The sequence below is a fragment of the Polyodon spathula genome, chromosome 25 (assembly GCF_017654505.1).
Source record: "Polyodon spathula isolate WHYD16114869_AA chromosome 25, ASM1765450v1, whole genome shotgun sequence".
Classification (NCBI taxonomy): domain Eukaryota; kingdom Metazoa; phylum Chordata; class Actinopteri; order Acipenseriformes; family Polyodontidae; genus Polyodon; species Polyodon spathula.
In genome coordinates this window covers 5838704-5858505 of record NC_054558.1, presented here as the reverse complement: position 1 = coordinate 5858505, position 19802 = coordinate 5838704, and positions in this window count along the sequence as shown.

Below are 19802 nucleotides of genomic sequence, written 5' to 3'. Positions count from 1 at the left end.
CTACAGTGATACTTTGAACTACTGAACGCGTGTGTTCTTTATCGGCTCAGCACACTGGCTCTGCAAATTAATTACTTATATTTTAACATGAAATTCTTAAACTTAGTGAACATGTTAAAACTTCGACATTAAGACATATAGTTAAACAAAATAAGGCAATGCATTACTAAGTTATAAAACAGTTAGTTTGATGCTATAGGGATGGCTTTTTTTAGCGGTTGCCTCTGACCATGATTGTAACAGCAGGCTGCAGCACTGTATTGCATTGTAAACGTCCACAGTATGCAACAAGAAGTGTGTATTTATCACACTGAGTTTTCCAGTGGTAGCTTGTTATAAGAAATAAATGAAAGGTAACATTTTATATGAAGTGTCTCTAATTACTGTGTATATACAAAGTAGTTACGTGGTCAATACAAGTGTACTTACACATAATTACAATGCTATTATGCATAGTTACAGTGTACTTAATGTGTAAACCTGTTTGCATGATATAACCCTAAACCTAAACCTAACCCTAACCCTAACCCTATTCTGATACAATTGTGTACTTACATATATCATGCAAAAAGATTAATAACATAATAATAATAATAATAATAATAACTTAATAACGTTGCAATCATGTGCACTTACACATGTGCTTGCTAAGTAGCTACTATGTAAATGCACAGCAATTCGAGGCTCTTCATGTAAAGTGTTATTGAATGAACACAGCCCATCTGCCGAGGTACAAACACTGAGCCCCACTGGGGCCCTGAAGCTTCTGCCCTGCTTGGTGGAATGCGGAGGTACTTTAAGGAGATCCTTTGCCTTGAGCTGACTCTCCAGTCAAAGACTAGGCTTGACCCTAGGATCTCCACAGTCTATTAGCTAGGCTGCCAAAGAAAACTTTCACAGTTGAATTGTGGAAACACTACAGTAGTAACGGGAATGGGACACTGACTCTACACAACTTCTATTGAAAATGTTCCTACCGCAGCAAAACTGTGCTAAAATGAAAGTCATTAAAGTAACATTATATTGTCTCCACTAATAATGTATTAAAGCTGTTTGTAGAATAGTGCTGTGATCTTTACAGCTATTAGATTTTATTATATAAAAAGGAAAAATCTATACAATGCCTCAATAAACTGTAATTCCTAGACGTAATTCTCGTTGACACGGGGTAGCAGCGAAAGTAAAGCTTTTCTGTCGTATTTTCATTAATACTACATCCATCCTGGTCAGAATATTTTGAGATAAACCCTGGCTGATTTCCAATATTGCCCAAAACTCGGTTACACATCATTACATTGTTATTATCCGTAGTTACAGTGTGTTTAACGTGTACATATTTTTGTGCGATATATCAGAAAAGGGGTTTCGAATTAGGGTTAGTCAGGGTTAGGGTTAGGATTAGGGTTATATCATGTAAAATAATGTGCACATTAAGTACATTGTAACTATGCATAATAACATTGTATGTGTAAGTACACGTGTATTTACTAAGTAACTACTGCCGAACTACATGTAAATACACAGTAGAGACACTTATAGCCAAGAAACTTACTGACCATCGTTTGGGGCCAAGTTTCACAGCTCTTCTGTTTAAGCAGCATTGAAAGAGGCCAACAGACATTATAGTCCCTCTGCACAATACACGGCCAGCACTGTACTGTATGCCCATAACCAATTCAAGCTCAATACGGTAAGCACTGCAGTTTAGCTTGTCAAGCGACTCCCTGATGCCTCCCCGCGGCCCATGCGGGGAGATTTCTGCTGGGTGCTTGTGTTGAGGAACACACAGCCAGTAATTCACTGCAGCTGCCACTCCTCCATCACTCACTCACACACCCCACCCCACACCCACCAGCTTCGGGTCGATCCAGACCATTGTTTCCTACTCTAGATCTTTGGGGAGAAGTAAAAACCCAGGTTTCTATTATTGATTTCTATTATCGTTCTATTATTACACCAGAGTTTTATATTTGTATTTTACTTTATGCTAATAGAGGTAAGCTATGTATGTCAAATGCACATTGTCACAGACACCAGCTCTATATAGATAATCATTATCCAGATGGAAGGCACTGGCACGCATTCCGGAACACTAAACCAGGTGAAACTCTGTTCTTTTAGAATGCCAGATTCTTTACGGAATCTCAGGATACAGATATTTAGAGAAATACAAACTTGTTTTTTTTTGATGTGTGATTTTAAATTCATATTAAACAAGTCTCAAACTCATAAAAAAAAATGATATTCTCATAAAGAAAATATAAATTCCACAAATGTGTTCATCTTTATAAAATATTTAAAAAGTTTTGCTGAATCTACTGTGCAGTAAAATTAGGAATAAAAATCAGTTCAATTAATTATTAGGTTAATAATGTAGCAGCTGCTGCAATTATTTTTCCATTTTCTAGGCACAATTAGCTAGGGAATTTCTATTATGTCTTTGAATAACGATTATTCAATGGATCATCTTTTTTTTTTTTTTTTTTTTTTTTTTTTTTAATACACTCCGAACCCTAAGGGAGTGATCATTATGGAAATAGAATTGATTCACCTTGCAATAAAATAACAAATTAGGGGTTAGGGGTGAGCCCAAGGGCAGGTAAAAATCCACTTCACCAAAATGTGGTTGTGTTTACTGCTGGCGTTTGGGAATAATTCAAATCCTATGAATCTACCGGAGAGGTGTGGTCCTCTTCCATCAAGCGCCAATACTTCCTTAATGAGCGCTACTGAAACCTTAAGCACAGTCAGCCTGCTCATCTAAACACTCCCTCCTCAGCTCTCCGGCACTGTCACACTGCTCGTAATGATCACTCAAAAACAAGACAATAAGCAGTCTCTTATTCCTCGCAGAAGGATTCTGTACCCAGTATTTGAATATACCTGCAGCTCCTCCCCTGAGATTTCCTTCTCCCTGTCTCCTCTGATAAGGGGCCGAAGAGAGCAGACATCAGAAAAGCACGCTCAGAACGGGCTTGCAGTTCTTCCCCTTGTTCCATTATTATGGAAGCATCCTGGGTACTAAATTACACACAGATCCAAACGGTCAGCTCAGGGATCTGCAGAGCGATCAGCAGTGTAAACAACACGCCTAAAAGAGGTTTTTGCATCTCAGGATTGAAGCACAGTTTCAAAACAAAACACTAAGGAGCGTGGAAGCGAGTTCCCAACCCTTTTGGTTCATGCAACGTTCATAGATAACGTTACTTGCTGGGTTTTTTCTACAAAGTATCTACAAAGAAATGAAGTGATATTTTGACACTGGTAGTCTGTTGTGGTTCCATATCAGAAGCAGCCAGCGTGTAATCATATCAGAGCCGGTACACAATATCGCAATGCCATTGATGATAATGCTGATGAGTCTGCATAGGGCTTTTTTTCTGTTTAATACAGTTTAATAATGTTACCCACCCTACCTTACCAGAGGAAACATTGGGTTGTCCAAGGCTAGTGCTAATGAAGCCAGCTGTTTATTACAGCCACTTATAGAGAGCGTGTGCTAGAGACTCCTGCATGGCTTTGCTAGGGTGTAAGCCATCGACATGTCCTAGCACTGCTATAATTACAAATAGTTACAATAAATAATTCAAACTTGCGAGAGCTGGAAGCTTGAATCATTTATTTGATTTGTACAATGAGAAATATTAAACCGTACAAGTGAAAAATGCTCACAGGCAGTGGAATGGGAGAAAGGGATGGTTTGTACTCTATGGCTTTGGGGGTTATACAACCATATTGCGTTTTTAGGTTTGTAACCGCTCAAAGGTTGCATCGTCTCCATGCTATCAAAAAGCCCCTCCAATCAGCATTTCTAGTCCTAGTTTTCTCTTTTGTGTGTGACGAGACTGTGGCATTACGAAGGCGCTCAAGTGAAATGCTTTAAGCCGTTGGTAAAAGTGTATCACGTGGTAACATTCTGATATTTCGTAAACACAGTGTTATGCCAAGCTGTGTTGTAAAATGCCGCTTGTTTGTTGTTGCAGTGGTCTGGTCATGGTTTCTTCAGGGTATTACTTTCTCTCTCTTTCTGGAATTGTATTTTTTCTTTACTGAATGGAATTGTATTCTGCATTGTGCCTCTTCTTGTTTAAAACAGCTCAACCCTTTTGTTCAGAGTGTGAAATTGTCACTACAAACCCACAGCTATGGCTTCTGTAATTTAGCCTCAATCTGAGGTTTCTTTACTCTGTCAGAAAGTTCTGTGCATTCCCAGCCCATCCCTGAGCTTGTTCCATCATTACCAGCAGGAACAGGGTTCAGTGTTTCTCATTTCAAACGCGCGTTTCTTATTTCCCTCAGCAGCCTTCGCAACAGTATCAAGGCACTTTTGCACTGTGTATAATTCAATAACATCCCAGAAACAAGTTTTTCCTCTTCCATCACTTTCAGAAACATTATCTCCTTGTGTTTTTATAATGGCTTGTTATCTTCGGTACAAATTTGGACAACAAAGTACTAAACCTATTCATCATTTAGTCTCTCTCTCTCTCTCTCTCTCTCTCTCTCTCTCTCTCTCTCTCTCTCTCTCTCTCTCTCTCTCTCTCTCTCTCTCTCTCTCTCTCTTCCACATGTTGCTGAATCTAAGCATATCCGTTATATAAAAGTAATAGTATATTGAAAAAGTATAAACACATTGCTATGCACACATTCCCAGAGCCGACTGAACTGGTGTAGTCATGTGTTGTAAAATACAGCTTGCTGCCAGCGTGCATTGGGCTCTATAGTGTATAACATTCAAATAGGATTGTAGAAAGATTAGCACCTTGGTGGGGTGGTATATAGATGAAGTCCAGTACAGTACAGTACAGTACCAGAGTGGATAGAATTTCCAGTCAGTAAAGAACAAAAGGAAATAAAAGGTTTGTTTTCCAAGGCTCTCATTGTTGAGTTTCACACCTGCACTCTCAGATTGCATGACCCCCCTCTTGCCCTGTGACCTCTCCCCTCCACTAAGGGGATCCCCTATCTATCTGTAGCGATCCAAGGTCGTGATGAAAGAGGGGCTGCAGAATCTGATCCACCGTCACGGGGGCCAGTACACCAGGCTGGCAAGTGTGTTTTCTGCTTTGGAAATTCCCTCTTTGAATTCAGCTTTTGAAGGTGGGATAACCAAGTCTTTAAAAGGATTTATTAACACACTGGTTTGCTCTTTTTTTAACCTCAGGGGTTGGCAATTGTAATTCCTTGTTGGCCTCCTAGACGCCTCGTGGAATAGGTTGCAGTTGGCTAAAAATGCTGCAGCCAGGATGTTTACACATAGCAAGTCTATGTGTCACAGCTTTAAGGTCAATGTTCTTCCACTGAATTATTGCATTGATTTGTAACATTGATCCTTGTTTATAAGGCTGTCGCTGGTGTTGGTCCTCCATGTTTGCACGAGTTACTTCTTACTTATAAACCAGCTCTAAAATCTGCCAGTAACAGTCTTTTGATAATTGGAAGAGCTCGATTAACAAGCTAAAAACATTTCTTTCTCAAGATCCTTCCCTTAGGAACTCCCTTCCAGGTTCTATTTGAAAGTCAATCAATATATTTTTTGCAGTATAGAGCTTCTTTTTTGCTTGTGCACGAAGGCTGCTATATAAATGGAATTGCTAGGGTATGCCATAGTACAAGATGTGTCTCACAACATTCAACGTGACACCAGGAACTTAGAACAATCTGAACATGACAAGCAAACGAGAAAACAGATTCAGCTCAGGAGCGACAGTGGTGCTAATGCCAAAAAAAAAAAATGGATTCCCTTTGAGTAGTCTGTCAAAGTTGACGTTGCTGGAGGGTAACAAGCAAAATCTGGCATCATCATCAATAAAGGAAAGAAAGGTCACTACAAGCATGCCCAAACTACAAGACCTGCTTCAGAGATTGCCTTTGATCTTGTTGTGTCCACGCAGGGAGCATGGTTGACCTATATTGCCCAAAGGATCAAGGACACTGGGTGTAATCGTGTACTGAGGATAGAGACATCATCCCCTCACAGCACGACCACTCACCCCCACTGCGTCACAGCACAGACCCAGGGAATGCTGCAGCCTGCACAATATATGTAAGTGCATAATTACATCAAAAAAGGGCTAGGATATGGGTTAGGGTTAGGTTTAGAGTTATGATGAGGGTTATATCGTGCAAAAAGATTGGCACAGTAAGTACATTGTAACTATGCATAATAACATTGTAATTGTGTTCAAGCACACGTGTATTTACTAAGTAGCTACAATGTAAATACACAGTAATTAGAGACTCTTCATGAAAAGTGTTATCATCGGCCCCCTGCATTAACTGCACTAGCTGTGTTATGGTGCAGCACAGTCCAATATTAATTTGGCTTGTAACCCAGTTTCACACAAACAGTGTCTGCTGCTGTTCTGCAGCTCCAAAGACATTCACTGAGCCTTCCAGTCCCAGCACAGCAGGACTCGCGGCCCTGATCCCCATCGCTGTTTCCTTCTGCAGAGGCAGGTTCATTGCCCCAGACTTGTTTTCCTAACCTGTTTGATGAACAGTGCTTTAAAGAGATGCTGGGTCAAGCAGCACATCGACATTTCCCCGTACGTTATTGATGCCTGTGTAAAGAGCTCAGTTAATGAGGCAGGGCATATTCAATAAAAGAAGGTCACGGCAGCTTTTTCTTCCCTGTCATGCTGCGCTTGGTAACGCTAAACAGATGTCAGTTTGTAAAATTCTGACGCTCAAGTTGAAAGTTTAGAGCTCATCACAAATCTGCTTTGCTCTGCAGAGACGGGAAAGCAGTGTTTTACTATGAGAGAAGGGGGTGAGGGGTCCTATTACACAGTGTACACCTAGTATACACCAGCCCATCGAACAAGCTACTCTTGTGTCCTAACCTGCCAAGATACCAGGCTTGATTGGATAGAGTCAGACCTGGGGGAGGTGGGGGGGTCAATTATAATTATAATTATAATGAGAGTTACAATTACGCTACAATAATTACAACAATTAGATTAAAAATTTACACAAACAGCTAAATTAACATGTTTACTCTGTTTTTCTAAATAGTCAATAATCACAGGTACAAATATAAAAACGTTGATATAATTTTTATCAAACAAATGGGGTCACCAAAAGGGGTTGAAAATACAAGAATAATGATCGAATGACAACCAAATGCATAACTGAACTGTAACCAATCAATTTATACGGTACAATTAGAATTGGAATCAGAATTGGAAGCAGAATTAAAATTATACCAGGTGTGCCAAGGTTCTATCACAATTAGAATTACACTGTAATTGCAATGAATTACCAATTGCACAACTACAAGCGTAATTGACCTCAGGTCTAGAGACTCTGCAAGTCCCCCAAATATGTATTTAAAATGTTTCTTTTAAATCAGCATCCATTTCCAATCAGCACCCTCCACACACCACTCCAACACTTGAAATAGTCTGGAGCTGAAGTGGTATGCAATTTAATCGAATGAAAGTCTTTTTCTTTGTTTGAGCAAGTGACGTTTTTTTCATCTAATGGATTGCAAAGATTTAGCAAGCAGTTTACCCCGTTTGAGTACATTTTTCATGCAAATTGATTACTAACCCTAACCAGTAACTCAGTTATGACTAATCTTAAACTACTTGACAAGATTAGAGTGTCCACAACTAATCAGGGTCATTAACATATAACTATAACACAAAGGCTCGTTTGCAGTGGAATTGCTCGTTTGTCATCAACACAGCAAATATTGTTATATTGACTTGATATTTTTCCTTGACCAAATCTTTAATTTCTGCAGTGTATGCAAAAAGGGTGCAGAGTGGGCATCTAATTACATTGCAATAACTGGGTAATTACCAATGCAACTCTCTTGTTACCAGATGTAATTACAGACTATACCCATGTAATAACAAGCGTCCACCACTAGCTACCATGTCAGAGCAGGAAACAGGAAAGTTATTAAAAACCAATGTTATTGCATGGGCATGTCTGCACCACAATATAAAGCTATAAAATTGCTTTATGGATCATCAGCTATGGATAATGAATGTTTGGCACCTTGCAAACCATTAGTATGTTGTTATTATAGCCTCTAGGGGTAGAGTTCTGTTGACTAGGGTGCAGACTGGCTAGCAAATGAACCAACGCACAAGTTTCTAGCACACTTAATCAATGCCACCTGGGTCGTGCTGCCATCATACAACTTACAGCATGTTGCATTTTTCCAACAGTAGTCTATTAAAGCCAATATATTCAGCACGGTTCATTACAGGGCTACATACTGTTTTTGAATTGCATAATGGATAAACAAACAATGCATGTCGGTACTGTGCCAGGAATGAATTATTCATGAAATCTGTATGCAAGCTCATACACGCTGATGCAATCGTGTGCACGTCCTGCAGCCCCATCATGCCAGTCTGACACGATGACCTGTGGTTTGGGAGAACAGAGAGGCATGTGCTTTAAATAATAGAAGAGATTCTACTGCAATTCTGTATGGCATGTAGTGCTCATTTTCATAGCTAACCTTTAAGACAGTTTAAAGCTGTTTCACACTGGTGTCACAGAGGTCGTGGTGTGGTGTTACCCATGGAAATAAGTCTAATTTCTCCCCTATTCAATATGCCTTTATATGTTTGATTGGGGGGGGGGGGGTTGATTAAAGCTTTCAGTGCAAACACATGGTATGTTACACTGATATCACACAGTAATAAACCCAGCTAGCCAGATCTCATAATGGAATCCGGAATTCACTGGGGAATGTTCGCTGACCCTGATGGATTCCACTGTGAAAGAATAGAGTAGCAATGCTACTCTCTTATCTAATAGTGAAGGGGTGGTAAACCATGGAAATCTTTGAGGGGAGAAAAAGTTAAATGTACAAAGGAGTTGAAGGAAGATGGCAAAGGAGAGGGGGAGCGAGAGAAATCCCCTCCACAGAAGACTTTCCCCACTGCAGATTTACCAAATGCAATTTGAAAGGCATGGTCTGCTCTATTAAATAGAAACTCTTTGAGCCCATGTCAGCAGTATAACCTTCTCTCTCGCACCACTGTAATCTGGCGTTTGATGTCAGAGCAGACTGCATATTGGCAGCCAAACAAAGCACTCTATCAAGCTGTTAGTAGTTTTGGTTTGACCATTGATCAGAAGATGAATGAACTGAGGAAATGCCTGGGTGAGAGGGGTCACTGTTTCTCCAATGAGAATCTACTCAAAAGGGTCCCAACACTGGCATTATTTCCTTTTTAAAAAAGCTTCCTTATTTGTATTTACTATACAGATATATTAGGATTTGATTTTGTTCTCCTGGGTGAGAAAAGCAGACTATTTACCCTGCCCTAGTGTGAAGTCAACCATAGTCCCCTTTGCACTGTTTGTTTGCAGACTACCTCGCTTTTCCAATGCATTGGCTTTGCTTAACCGCACTCCTCCGACTTACGCCATGTGACATTTTGCAATAACAGGGTGTATTGAAAATGAAAAGGGAGAAGTCCTTGGCTATATAAAAAACTGGAAGCAGAACAAGATGTGCAAGTATATCTGTGAACCACTCAGCACAGCACAAGCTGTTTACTGAACACTTAGCGTCCAAGCCTTTTAGAAATCGGAAGGAAATATTTGGCCAGCAATTCATTAATTACTTCAGCGGGATGCAGCACCTGGTTACTAATCATATTAACTTCGCTCTGCCCCCCGAGCAGCAAGGTGCAGCTGAGGGGACAGTGAGGATTGACGAGTGATTCCTGGTGTGTGCGCGTCGGCCATAAGGAAATATCAACAGCTGTTCCAGCCGTGACTGGCCTCTATATCATTGCCTGCCTGTACACCCCTGGGGGCATATTTCATTGCTCCTGCCACGCCGAATTCAATAGCAGGCCAGCAGGCTTGCACTGGGCAGTTCCCAAGGAACCACTGGCAATTTGCCACCCTCCTGTGAATGCTATCTCTTCAGATACCATACTTTGTTGACTATGCAGTTGGTTTACGTTCCCCCAGCAGTACCAATTGGAAGCAGTAGTTAATTACTGCACTTGCAGTGGTGTAGTCCTCAATCTGAAGATGCCAGAACGCCACTAAAATATAGATTTCTTAAACAAGAACTATTAAACAAATTCTCGTTTTATTTGTGTATTACATTGAACTTCTAGTAACACCTCTAATAATCCATGTATCTTATTTCTACAAGTATTTCCACAAAGTGTCTTTCTCCATCTTGTCCGAATGCTTTGCTTTATTTCCGCGGCTGTGTATGTCAGTGGCTTCATTCGTGTTTGTGCTCCAGAGTCGTAGTCTGTCGCCTTCGTCACCATTTGCAGCCTTCCTGAAGAAGTAGTTTGCAATACAAGAAGCTCCTAATGCTCCTTTCATTCCATCAAGAAGAACGAGACAGTTGTGCGGGAGAAGTGAGCGACTCAGCTTGCCTATTATGCGATTTCAGCCTCGACTGCACCACTGCTGCCTATAGAAATAGCACTGGAACGATGGCTACACCACTGGCTAGACAGCTGCTTTGATCCAAGTTTGCTTTTGCTTCTCTGGCAATACACAGCAAAGATGCTTTGGCTGGTCTATGTTACATATGTTTATAGCAGGCAGCTAGAACCAAAGAGCTCCTGAACTCAATAATACTGACTTATTAAAAAATGTAATTGCAATAAGAATCACCCAGCAGGATTCCAATCCTCACAGCAAGACTACAGTAACTTAACAGCAAGCTGTGTAACAGTAGAGGACCCCACCACCCAGGCTGATTCAGAGTCACCCTCCGCTCATCCTAACTTGAGCACCGGGCGTCTTAGTTTGTAAACAGACAGAACAATTACTCTGCCTACATATCTCCACAGGACGCTATTACAGTGAGGTATCATTTACAGATAATTTACTAGCAATTATTAAATAAATAATTCACAGCATGTGCCATTTGCATTGTAAATGTGTATCTACAAACATGACTTATTTATTTTCAGGCGCACAGCATGATTAATAAATTAGCAAGCCTTATTCACATGCTAATATAATCTAGATTAAATATTAACAATGTTTTATAATGAATTGCATTGTGAAAGAAACGACTTCTAATATAAAGCAGCCTACTGAATGGATCGTCTTCTTAAATGAGAGTTCAGGAGTGCTCTCAGTAGAGGTAATATCATTACTGTTCCTCCTTTTCTTCTTCCGAAGATATTTCGATTGTATTTGATGCTTGGAATTTGCAGATATTTCAAAGGCAATGCTATCAAAGAGAAGTTTGCAGCTGTTTCCTGCTGTTCAATCACTTCACATGTCCTAGTTCAAACTCAATTCAAATGATCCCACTGCAATCATGCCATGTGACCAACTGTTACCCAGGCGCAGTGTTTTATTTAAAATCTGCGAGCGGCACTGCATTGTGCTTATATTGCATTACCATTATTACTTCATATTTCACTGCAGAAGTAAAGAAGAGCTTGACTTTATATGACATGAGCGGTCTCAAGGTGCTTTACAGCTACTGGCAGACAGCGCCCCCTAGAGATGGAAAGGCGGCAGCGTAGTTTGCACCAGCAAACATCACAGCTCTGCTCGTTATTTTTTCGTCCCAGATTATAATGTCGATTTTTGGGAAATTGGAAGAGGTGCGATTTAGTCCAACCTTGCTTCTAAAATCTCATGGGATAAGATGGAAATGCTATGAGCACAATTGCAAGATTACTTTTAGTGCCTTTCACAGCACCCGTGTACCCTTAATAATTGTGCTCTCAAAATCTTGTCTAGCCCCATAAGTACACTGGGTACACCAGAGTGTAACAATTAATCTACCCCCCCCCCCTGCAACTCTCTGCTTCTCTGGTGTAGCAGATGTACTAAGGGGTTAGACATGACTCTGAGAGCTCTAATGGGAACACACAGAGGTGCTTTACATTCCACGGGTCTGAAAACTTAACGGGAAATGCTACAAATGAAATCTTATCCTTACTGCATGAAGGATCTGCCTGTGATGCTCCGGTACAGTGGAATTCCAATACAAACTTTTTAAAACATTGCCAAAAATAAAAGCTTGTCCCTGTTTAGCATCCCTTTCTTCTTGGCTGAGACAGCGGTTTTGAAGTGCATCTTAATCCACTTCCTAAACGAACCCTGGAAGGACGAGGGTGTGTGCTGTGATTAAAAACTGGGGCTCGTTTATTTGTGGTGGTGGGCTATAAAAATTACCATTCCCCTGCTTGCAGGCAGACGTTAGTAAAGAACGTGCCTGTGCTGCCACCATCCATTATTAATCATGATTAATAAGTAAATAATGAAATCTAATTATCTGTAAGTCGCAAGGAGCAGAGGCAGGACATGCATGCTTTTAAATGTAATGAGCTGCTATAGATCTTCTCGCAGGTCTTTGTGAAGCAGCTGTAGTGGCAATAAATGATGCTCTCCTTGACTCTTACAGACACAGAATACACAATTAAAACAGGAAATAAAGACCATTACCCTGAACTCTCCATTTCTCCTTACATAGAAAACTGGAACCTAATCTGCCTGTTTCCGATCTGGATTACTTTAAGAGCATTGCAGTGACAATTCGGAGATCCCAAGGTAGTCGGACAACTTTCAATTTAATTTCAATGGGTTTTATTTATAGTGCACATTTTATACCACAGCATCTCAAAGCGCTTTACATGTCGGGGAAAGATACAAAAGTATGCAATATCAAGAAGTAGTATCGAATAGTAAATCATTATTATAACAACGATATCAATAACAAAAATAAATAAATCTAAACTAAAGAAAACAAGAAATTAACACGAACGATAGATAAAACACAATGTCTAAAAACACAGAGATAAGGATATAAAATAGATGTCTCTAATAGAAAAGGGCAGGGAGTTCCAATATCTGGGGGCAGTATAACTAAACCTGCTTTCTCCTGCACGATTCAATTTCATCTTTGGGAGGCACAAAAGCTCAGAGTTAGCTGACCTTAAAGTGCACAGGGCTTTATATGAGGACAGAATCTCTCTTAGGGAATCCAGTGCCAAGATCATTCAGTGCTTAATATGTCAATAGTAAGATTTTAAAATCAATTCTAAAACGCACTGGAAGCCGGCGCAGGGAAGCCAGTACAGGAGTCATATGAGCCTGTTTCTGTGCTCTAGTGAGACCCATAGCAGCTGCATTCTGAACAAGCTGCATACGTGACAAGGAAGGACCCAGAAGTCCAGCGAATAAAGCATTGCAATACTCAAGTCTAAACTAAACAAAAGCCTGACGTAACTTCTGAGCATCTGACAGAAAAAGAAAAGATTTGTCGATGTTTCAAAGATGATAAAAAGACACTTTTGTATTTTTTTTTTAAATACGGGTAGTGTATAAGCCTCAAAACAAACAGGAATCAAATATAACCCCCAAATGATGTTTAAGAAATTATCTTCAATGAAAGTGCCACGGCACACATTCTGTACTAAATGACAAGAGTAGCACGTGGGTGTTTTAGTAGAAAGGTAACACAGCGCTAGCCTAGGACTTTGCTTGGGATACTTCAAGATAACGTACTGGTATTAAAATATTATTCCAATGGTAATTCTCAAGGGACCTGTCACAATTATTATGATTTTTTTTTTTTTTTTCAAAATAAAAGATGTTGGTTGAATTGCTCACTTTGGCAAGTGAGTCTGTGATTCATTTAAAGACAGATAAATATCATTTTCTGCCTGGTTACTGCTCTGCAGCCAGAGACACAGCTCCTTGGAGGTTCTTGCTGCACAAATTAGAAATTAGAATAGAAAACAAATTAGTCAGCTTCTGAAATTGGCCTAAAACAATCCTCAGACTGAGCTAAAAATAAATTAATTAAAAAATTTAAAAAAAAAACAATTTGCACACAATTGTAAATAATTTCACTCTGATTTCTGACTAATATATATCTATTATATATATTATATAGATAGATATATATATAATTAATATTTTCAAAAAAAAAAACAGGGCTACATGTATTTATAACACATTGCTTCCTGTAGATTTGCAAAACAGAATGTAGAAAATGAAGTGTGAAATGAGGCTTCTTTGAAATGTAATGTGCAATATAGTATTTTACTTAATGAGGTGGCTGTTCGTGTGCAGCAAGGAACGATACAGTTGGTCTATAATACTGGACACCCTTGCCACAATCCTGTCACTGGGGTGGAGAGCCACCAATGGCCACCAGGCGTGGATGTGAAAAGGAGCATCTAAAACACCAGCAATGTTCAAGAAGATCCTTTCCTATTAAACTAGATACCTCTTAGCAGTGACAATTTGTCTGCTGAGGAGGGACAAGCCTTGATGGGCTGAATGGCCTCTTCTCTGTAATTTGTTTAGCTATGGATACAAGCCAATCCAATTCAAATGTGTTTTTATATAGCGCATTTCACACCATGGCATCCCAGAGCGCTGTACAAAATTAAAAACAAGGCAAGAGAGCTCACGTGTACAACACACTCCAGCTACAGCCAGCTATACAAACGCATGTTAAAGCAAAGAACGTTTTCAATATTTCGACGTAAAAGAATCCAGTGTTTCAACCTGCCTACTAGAGTTCCACAAACGAGGAGCACAACAGCAAAAAGCTCCTTTTCCAGCTGGTTTACAACAAGTTTTTGGAACTGCTAAATGTTCTGCATTTCCTGATTCGTAAGCATATGCCAACTGAAAAGCCACTACTGGCCCTCTATCAAAAAGTGTCTGTTAGTCATGGTGACTGAAACTTGCATGGAACCAGGAGACCAGAGGCACAGTGTTTAAACTGAAGTACATGCTACAGACCATGGGGTGGGGGGGGGGGTCTAATTTTCTGTCCAGCCCTGTATGAGCTGTATATGTCTGTTCATTGTTCCGGTTTTCAAAATGTTTTACATATAAACCCTTTTTCCTTCAATGTTCTCAATGGCCCGTCTCATTATCAGCTGATTGCTTCAGCAATGTGTTTCTTTATTGTAAATAGCTGAGTGTTAACTGTTGTAGAGCAGGTAATAACTGGTGTTAGGATGACTGATGCAGTGGAGTCAAGATTCCTGCAGCCCTCGAGGAGCTCATTTACAAAATAAGACGTGATGTGTCTCAGAGTTTCCCGTGCTGTGTACACACACACACACACACACACACAAACCGCAACAACCAACACATTCAAACACCCCATGGGCCTTATTCTGCTTGACAGTTTAAATAAAGGCTTGCAGGTGTGGCTGGGCAGTGCTGTGAGATGCATTGCAATAACAGATTCTGTCCCCTGGTGGTGAGATGAGCTTCAAAATCTCTAGGACCACAAATACAGAGCCCGACTTGCACATTGGCTGAGAAGAAACAGTCAAGAATCCGTTTATGATTATCAAACTTTCTTTAATGCCTCAAAATGAACTTAAAACATGTATTTTTATGATGAGTAATGGGGGGGAGTGCTTTGAGAAAAAGACTTTAAAGAAAAGGGAAAAGGCTTTAGAGAAAAAGGAGTTGTTTACTCCAGCCATATAGATATTACACACAAGGAACCATCCTTTCCAAGAGTTTATGATAAGGCATATGCACTGCATTGTTTTTAAATATATATTCACTGCACCTCTTTGGAACTGATTACTGTAACAATGTACCCATAGTTGAAATGCAAACCTCCATTTGGAGTGACCGAGCTATGATTTGCAGAGATCACTGGGCTGTGCTGCATTGATCAGCTATGCACATAGCAAGCGTGCTGCCTGCCCTGGAAGTGACTGCACTGCCCTGACTACAGCTGATCCAATACAGAGATGACGGGCTTTGCGTTCCGACAGTAAATTCTGATAACTGTCTGCATTGTCCAGAAACACTGTAATACCAGCATATATATATATATATATATATATATATATATATATATATATATATATATATATATATATATATATATATATATATATATATTTCATTTAATTTAAGCTGATCTGCATTTTAATCCAGAGTGCCGACACAGAGGCTGACAGTTCTCTCCCTCCCACTCGCTAGTGAAGAATCAGCTCTCTTCAAAGAGAAACAGAAAGAGAAAGAAAGATGCCGAGAGAAACAAAGAGAGAGAAAAACAGAGAAAGAAAGGGAGGGAGGGGGAGGGAGAGGGAGGAAGAGGGAGAGAGAGAGAGAGAAACAGAGAGAGGGGGATGGAGAGGGAGGGAGGAAGAGGGAGGGAGGAAGGGAGAGGGAGCGAGAGAGAGAGAGAGAGAGAGAGAGAGAGAGAGACGGAAGCTCTCTAGGTGATTACAGTTCACTGCTGTGAACTCAACAGCGATTGCAAAGATAGTTTCTATTGGTGCTGCACTCTGTCTATTAAACAAGGTGCATGCAGAGGGGTGGGAACAAGCCTCCCATTGCACTGCAGTTTGAACTATTGTTGGTTTGACTGTGAGTTTAGAAAGACACACCTGAGCTGCACAATGTAATTCATTTACGTTACAGTGTAATTCATTGCAGTTACAATGTAATCCATTGCAGTTACAATGTAATTTATTGCAATTACAATGTAATCCATTGCAGTTACAATGTAATTTATCGCAGTTACAATGTAATTAATTGCAGTTACAATGTCATTTTAATTGCAGTTGAACCGTGGCACACCTGTGTATTGTAATTGTAATTGAACAAACTAACTAGTTGTGACCCCAGCTTTGCTAGATATAGGTTTTCTTTTTTTCTTGCACTCTATTTTTACTGCTCTGGTTTTTTTAAAGAAATTTGCCACAAGCTTCCCTTTCATTTTTAATCGATAGTAAAGTCCCAGTGGTTTTACTTTTTTTTTTTTTTTTTTTTTTTTTTTTTTAACAGGGGTAATGCAAATTAAAGTTATATACGTGTTACACTTCATTACCAAAATGCTGGTAGGAACTGGCGCGTTTACCAGCACACTGCCTATAATACGTGCACAACGTAATGTGAAGACTGAATATATGCATCGATTTTGCAATAGTAAGAATGATGAATATGTCATTATTATTATTATTATTATTATTATTATTATTATTATTATTATTATTATTATTATTATTTTACATAAACAGCTTCCCCAACTCGCGTACCTGACTGAAGACCTGAGATATTTAAATGCAATAAAATAACAACTTTTTAAACAAGATGTTTACAATACATAAATAAACTGTTGAGTCAATTTCTGACTCCAGAGGGCGAGAAAGTGAGCGGTGCTCCACTGGCTCCTGTTGATTGCTGTGTTCATTACTTACGGTGTGCTGCTCCTTACGGTTGCTTTGGCAAGCCAAGCATGTTGCATACCAAAGAATACCCCGCGGTAAACGAGGCTGCGAATACTGCTATTCTGTCAGAGATAAACCAGTGTGTTTAAAAATGAAAAGATGCAGTTCTTTTGCTTCTCCTGGTTTGCTGGTGTGTGCACGGATTAATTGCGGCGATAGGAGTAGCTCGAATTGAAAAGGAGAGAATGAGAGAGGCGAATAATCTATTGGGTTCCCGGGAATAGCTCATCTAAATGAAAATTTTAAATTGCTTTATCAAAAATAGCCAGAATATATCCAAACCGGGAGGGGGGGAAGGGGGGGTGGTTGGTGTTGAGTAAAAACTATCACGGCGCCTTCAGTTCGATTGTAGGATTTCAATTGTCTCTGCAACAGCGCGCGCAGTTATATACTTGCAGAACTGTTCAGCGTGCAATTTGATTTTAAAAACAATTACAAATGAACACGAACAACTGGATTGGAAAAGCAAACTGGCAAGGAAACGCTCAAAACATTGTGAAATGGTCCAGTGAAAAAGTTTCGACTAAGGCAAAGAATAAATAAAAAAAGCTGGATATGTAGACTGCTTAATCCATAACTAATCCCATGCAATAGAGACGTTGTTTCACATTATGTAACGCTGCTGAGGTAGCGCTTTTGCAGGATCACATCCTTGAACAGCAGCATACGATGGCCTGCTTAAACTATGAGCATTCACAAATTGAAAGATTATGCTCTGCTGCTTCGTATCAGGGGACCCGCAGACCTTTGCATGTAAGTGATGCAGCGTTTAAGGAGAATCAGAAGGAAAATAAATTAGCATCCTTTACCGGTGCATCAGACTAGCCCAGGTGCGGGTTTCCTATCCTGCTAATAAACACCGATGTATAGCTGTTCTTACTATTTTATTATTGTTTAAAATACTCATTCCATAATGATATAGAATAGACGCCTCCTACTGTTTTTTCAAAATGTGCAATGCAACGATTTATTTAATCAGGATAATCTGCAATATTTTGAACATATGCTACATATTAGTTTGTCATGCATTTTGATAAAGTATAGTGCATATAATAAGGGAATGATATCATACCTCTGAAACGAATTCCGGGGGGGGGGGGGGGGGGGGGGGGGGGGGGGGGGGGGGGGGGGGGGGGAGGGGGGGGGGGGGGGGGGGGGGGGGGGTGGGGGGGGGGGGGGGTCAGGCAATCCAAAATTCCAAGGATGGTGTTACAGTCGTGAATGAGCAGCACTGTGGCGAATGCACTGACAATACGTTACCTCTCCCGTCTTACAATTCATCAGCGTTTCCACATGCGGAAAGATGCTGAAGCGAAAAACGTGTGGCTTTGCTTGAATGTATATGCTTTTGTTTCAGTCATACGTTCTGCCCTCTTCTATGTCAGCCAGTTGAATGCATGTCCAAACGAACTTCCCTCAATAAAAAGGGCCAGAGGTTCTTGTGAAAAAAAAGCAAAAACAACAAATACTTAAAAAAAAAAAAATGAGATGCGCTGTCCACGAAGCAGTGGTGCTGAAACTCCACTGAAGCGAGCGTGTTCTGCTGTTTCGCTTTTTTTTAAGTGCAGCGTTCCTTCAGAGCTCCTGGCTTACGATGCTGAAAATTAGCCCTTTACCGTTTACTAGATGAAATCCTCTATCAAGCTGCTGTACTTAATCTTGTAATGCTGAGATTGACTGGCAATGAGAAATGACTGATGATAGCAGAGCGCACTCCCCCGCTGAAGCTGAACTGGACTAGTAAGTCATTGGTTTGAGCTCTGCAGATGTCGATGTCAAATCAAATGCATTAGACACATACAATACTGTTATACAGTACTTCAAGTCCTGTTGCCACTGCTGTTATTCCAGAATGTAGCTCTAGTGCTAGAAGTGGGAGCGGAGAACATCATGCACACACATCCTGCAAATGATTTGTGAAAATAGTCCGCTCTTCACACTCCACTCTGCCACCGCCGGAAAGAAAAATCCAGAATTGTTGAGAAACTATATGTTTCAAAAACGATGCTTAGGATTTGTCTTTCTTCCTGAGCCTTTAACATTCCGGGTTTTTTTTTTTTTTTTTTTGGTTTTTTTTATCAAAGTTTATGGAAATTTCACCGAAGTCGGTTCCCCAGAAATTAATCTACACCGTGGAGAAATTGGAATTCCGAGCTTCGTTTCATTATATATAGATACAGTGGTGGTTCCACAGGTGTGCATCTAGATCCGGTGTGTGCTACAAAGCGCATTCGGAGTATCCTTCCGTCTGTTTTGCAATATGGGGGGGGGGGGGGGGGGGGGGGGTTGGGGGGGGTTGATCGCTGCTTTGAAACAGCGCCGGTTGCTACTGCAGAGATTAAGTTGAAGAAAGCACACACATACTATTGCACTGTCACTAATTCTACAGAAGATTTTGTGTACTTGAAATCGAGCGACACAAAACTTGATGAACGAGGTCCCGTGGGTGGAAAAAAAAAACTACACTTGGAATCCTTTAGAAAAAGATTTAAAAAAAAATGATAAGCTTCGGCTTCCAGCGCACTGATTCTGAAGTCACTCGTGCAGCTGCAGACTCATAGTACCGCTGTGTCGAAGCAGCTGCTGCTGCTGCTCACGATGTTA